This window comes from Sorex fumeus, unplaced genomic scaffold (assembly GCF_029834395.1).
Source record: "Sorex fumeus unplaced genomic scaffold, SorFum_2.1 ptg000017l, whole genome shotgun sequence".
Taxonomy (NCBI): Eukaryota; Metazoa; Chordata; class Mammalia; order Eulipotyphla; family Soricidae; genus Sorex; species Sorex fumeus.
In genome coordinates this window covers 2,052,115-2,057,164 of record NW_026606074.1, presented here as the reverse complement: position 1 = coordinate 2,057,164, position 5,050 = coordinate 2,052,115, and positions in this window count along the sequence as shown.

Sequence of the window (5,050 nt, the reverse complement as noted above, 5' to 3'; positions counted from 1 at the left end):
CTTCTGTCCCCAGCACCCCAAACTCGGCTGGGCACCAAGTTGCTGGCTGTATCCTACGTGGGCAGAGACTATTGTCTGAACTCTTGATTCTGTAGTGGCAACCCCCCCTGCCCGGAGATGGAAGATAATACACTGTCTCCTTGGAACACAGTCTCCTTGGAACACGGGGAAGTGGCTAAGATGAATGCCGGAGGCTCTCCCACTGATTATGAGGGAAACACCTTGGGCTTGAAGTGGCCAAGGGAGCTAATGCTGTGAGGCCTTCTTTCGTTTCCTGGCCACGGGCCTCCCTGGCATGGAGCAAGGTGGGAGAAAGCAAAGCCTACTTGGCGCCAGAATCCATGAATGAGGCGGTTTGGGGAATCCACTATAGAATGGAGTTTATTGAGCAAAAAAAGACTAAGTGTGTGTGTGTGTGTGTGTGTGTCTCCCCGTGGCCTGGGAACTGCATCCTTTTGTCAGTGGGGGATGGGGGGGGGGCGCGTCCCTAATCAACCTGCCTAGAGAACACTTTCAGAACAATCTCCACCCCACTCTTCTCCGTGTAGCCCCTTTCAAGTAGTCTTTATTTTACACAGGTAAAATTATACTGCCTTCTGCATGTGTGTGTGTATGTGTGTGTGTTGTTTGTTTTGGGGCCACACCAGCAGTGTTACTCCTGGCTCTGCACTCAGGGACCTCAGGGATCTCTCCTGCTGGTGCTCAGGGGCCATAGGAGATGCCAGGAATGGAACCCAGTTGGCCACGTGCAAGACCCTCTGTGCTATCACTGCCCCAAATATATATACATATATAACATTGGACTTATTCTGCACAAAAGGGACCGATTTCCAGGCCACTATCCAGGGGACTCCCCACCAGGCATCTCCTCCTCCTGGGGGTGCCGGCCGGCCTGCTGAGAGTAGGTTGAGCCCCTCCAGCCAGCTTCTATCGATGAGTGTTCTCAATGTGTTCCGGCCTTCTGCTCTCGCCAACATGTGTGAAACTAGTGTCTCCGGACATCTGTGTCTGGAGAGCTGGGCTCCTTAAGGCTTCAGGAACTTAGGGTCCAGTGGTGCCACCTCAGCTGCCCGTCCTGGAAAGAGAAGGGCTGGAAAGCTGCCTCTTGGGAAACCCATCATGGCAGAGCCGCCCTCGGCTGCCCACGAGTGCCAGTGTTTTTCTCCCAGCCTGAGGTTCACCACAGCGGCAGCTGGTCACTGTGTCCTGTGGCGCTCAGGGCCACTACACGGCCCTGTGGAGCCTGAGGGGTGGGGCACACGGGGCTGGGATGGGACTCAGGGCCTTGCATACTCTGGGCGTGTCTGCACCTCACTCTCGCTGTCTCCAGCCGCTTGTTAGAAAGCCTTGCCACGGGGCCGGGATGTTGTTTATCAGTGCAGAGTGCCATGCTTCAATAGTAGACATTTCTCCATTTCTCTGGAAACCTCCAAGGAGCCTTGACATTTTCCATGGCAGAAATCCACCCAGACAGGTAGGCGTTAACCTGAGGGAACCCAGAACTAAGCTGCAGTACTAAGGAAAGCCAGTGGGGGATTGGGAGCCAACCTACTCCCGTGGCTCCTCCTCCCGTGACTCCCTCTGTGGCTCCTCTGGCGAACTTCACTCAAGAGCCTCCCTAGCAGGGCCCCGTCTCAGGGCTGCTCTCGGGGACCCAGGACTCCAGGGCAGAGCTGCGACCCCATTCTCTGAGCACCTGCCACGGCAGCAGGTCACAAGCCATTCACTGCTCACTGCTTTTCCCCTCGCCACCCGAGGGGCCGATGTCTTCCACCCCCATGGAGGGAGGGTCTGTGTGCGCATTTGCCACTCACTGCTATTAGCATCCTCACAGAAGGTAGATCCAAGCTGCGGTTCAAGTAAACGAGAGGCTCTCCAGAAGCCAGCCCGGCACGGGCGTTCTCACTCTCGTCCATGGCTCTGAATCCATTAGCTCCCAGCGTACTATGCCTCCAAGAGGCACGGATGCCACACCTTGTCCCAGCCCATCACTTCTCACTGGCTGCTGGCTGCCGAGAGATCAGACTTCCAGAATTACATGACTCTTAATGCTGCAAAAGGCATTAGACCTGTGCCACCTCCTTGCGGCCAAAAGTCCGGCCCCCGCTTTGTAGATTCCTGATTACCTGCTAGCCTCAGCCCTGATCCAGAAGGACCCCCTGGACAGGTGAGTGGGTGTGAGACCCTCCTTCCCCAGCCACCAGGTGACCTGGCCCAGCAGGGATGCCTCTCCCAACCCACCGTGCCTGTGCTGAGCCGGCCCAGGGCTGAGACGGGGTGTTTAACACGCAGCGCTTCCCGGAAGGAGTGTGGTATTAAACCACTAGTGTTTTACTGCAAATGAGTCTGATCACATTGACTGGAGCCACGTGAGAGTTTCAGGAGGGACCCAGAGACAGAAATGCTGAGAAGAGAAAGGAACCCACGGAAGGCGGCAGGCCCGGGAACAGGGAGGGGACTCCCGGGAGGGCCCAGGTGGAGGACAGAGGAGAAAGGCTGGGAGAGCCTGGGGACCGGGCAGATCACGGCACCCACCCAGTGCCCTTAGAGGTCTGACGTGGCTTCAGGCACGATTCTGTGTATCCAGACCCTGTGTGACCTCGAATGGGCCCCTTTGAAACACCTGACCTCACTGCAACAGACAGCGGTGGCTGGGCCAAAGGCAGCCAAGAAGCAGCAAGACCCTGCTATGCCCTTTGGGGGACGCTCTGGACTGTCCTTCGGCTCCCAGGCTGAGCGCAGCTAGCTGGGTTCCACGTGGGCACCAGTGGACCCCCTCCATGGCCTGAGCGAGCAAGGGTGCGCGGGAGAGCAGAGACGCCTGCCTCCCGGGAGGGTGAAGGGAGACGGGGCGTGGAGTCTGCTGATGGCCACAACCCTCAGTAAACAGAGGAGGGCCCCGGAAGCCCCTCGCTCAGCCTCTGCCTCTGCCTGTGCGTGTTCAATGCGAGAAGGAAATGCAGTTCTGCAGGCGGGAGAGCCCAGGCATAGCGAGCCCCGGGGACAGAGCAGTGTTCCCCGGTCCTCTGGAGCTGGCTGGCTTTGAGGCCGCAGGACAGGTTGCAGATGAGAGGTGCGGCTAAAGCTTGGGAACAAGAGCTGACCCGCTGCCTGCGCTCTGGAGAAGTGAGCGGACTCCACAGCAGCCTCAGCTCGGGGCCTCGGGGCCTCGGCTCCGGCTCGTTAACTGCCTCTCCCTCCCCGGGACCTTCCGCCCTGCGGCCTCTCCTTCCTGTTGACCTCCCTGGCCTCCTCTCCCCTTCCCGCCTTTCCCCACCTTCTTATTTTCTTTCAGGGCCACACTCGGCTGTACTCAAGGCTCACTTCTGGCTCTGCTCTCACAGATCACTCCTGGCAGGGCTTGGGGGACTGTGCAGGGGGCATGTGTGAACCCTGTCATTTGATTGCAAGGCGAACACCCTGTGCTATTGCTCTGGCCCCATGAGCCCACATTTTGTTTAAATTTAATTAATTTATTACTTTTTTGGGTCACACCCAGTGATGCTCAGGGGTTACTTCTGGCTCTGCACTCAGGAATAAGTCCTGGTGGTCTCAGGGGACCCTTAGGGAAGGCCGGGGATGGAATCTGGGTTGGCCGTGTGCAGGGCGAGCGCCCTTCCCACTGTCTATCACGTCCCCCAGGCCATGTTCTCATCCTGGGGCAGCCTCTTTCCCAGCTTCCCAACAGCCCCAACCCCAGACATCTGTCTCAGGGATTGTGTCTGGGAGCTCTGCGTGTCAGCACCTCGGACAGCGCATGGGCCAGTCCTGCTGTCTCCGGCTCCCGGCTCCCAGGGAGAGCCCCCTCGGAAGATCTGGGAATAAAGAGTTCAGAGTGGGCCTGAGGCAAGGAGGTGCTGCGGGCCAGCCTGGGACACCTCGTTCGGCGTCCACTTTCCACGCCCTACTGACCAGTGCATAAGTGCCCACGGACCAGCAGACACTCTGAGTCCTGTCCCCGGCACATGCCCGATGGCCTGGCTGAGCGAGGAGCTTGCAGCGTGTCAAAGGTCTGTGGCAGGTGGCCACACGCCCAGAGACTGGGCCCCAGAACCTCGTTCAGGTCAGCTGACGTGCTGGAGGCGAAGCACCGGCTCAGCTTGGTCCAAAGACTGGGTGCCTTTGGGCTGGGCAGACCTGAAGGTGTGGCCAGCCTGTCGACACCAGCCAGGCAGGCTCTTCCTCTGCGTCTCCAGGTGACAGCCTCCCCGTTCTAGTCTCGGAACCCCAACATTAGAGAGAGGGCCTGTCCCTGAGCCCCAGCCAAAGTCCTGGCACCCACTCCCACTGGCCCGGTTGCTTCCAAGGGTCCCATGGCCGTCCCCAGTGCAGGTCCTGTGCCCGAGTGGCAGGCCTGGATCCAGGTGCAGAGTGGAGTTGGGGTGCCCAGCATCTCAGAGCAGGGTGCTTTCTTTCTGCCCTCAAGCATGGATGGCACTGGTCAGCCCCTGGCACACATAGGGTCCCTCCAGCGCAGCCAGGAGTGAGCCCTGAGATAGCTGGGATTGGCCCCCAATAGGCGGGAGCAGGAATGGGAACAACAGGCCTCCTGGAGGAGAGGAGCCTCTGCATTTTGCCTGAGGAACCCACATGTCAAAATAGACATGTCCAGGAGTGATAGCACAGCAGGTGGGACGCCTTCCTTGCACACGGCTGACCCAAGGATTGATCCCCGGCACCCCATATGGTTCCTCCAGCACCTCCAGGAATGATCCCTGACCACAGAGCTAGGTGTAATCCCTGAGAATCACCAGGTGTGGCCCAGAAAGCAGAATAAAACAAAACCCAGACACATCCACTGACCAGCATGGCCTGTGCCGTGGACTGAGAAAGGAAGAGAAAGACCCAGTGGCAAGCTCTCAGGGGTAGGAACGGGGGAGTAGGAACCAGTGCATCCCTTCTTACAGGGCTGCAGGACCCCAGGGGTTCCCACATGTGGTCCTGTGGGGTCCTCACCCCGGCCTCGCTGTGACAGCAGCTGGCCCATCACACCCCTTGCAGCTCCTCTGCATGTGGAGACCCCCCCACCCCCGACAATGCTGCACCAGTT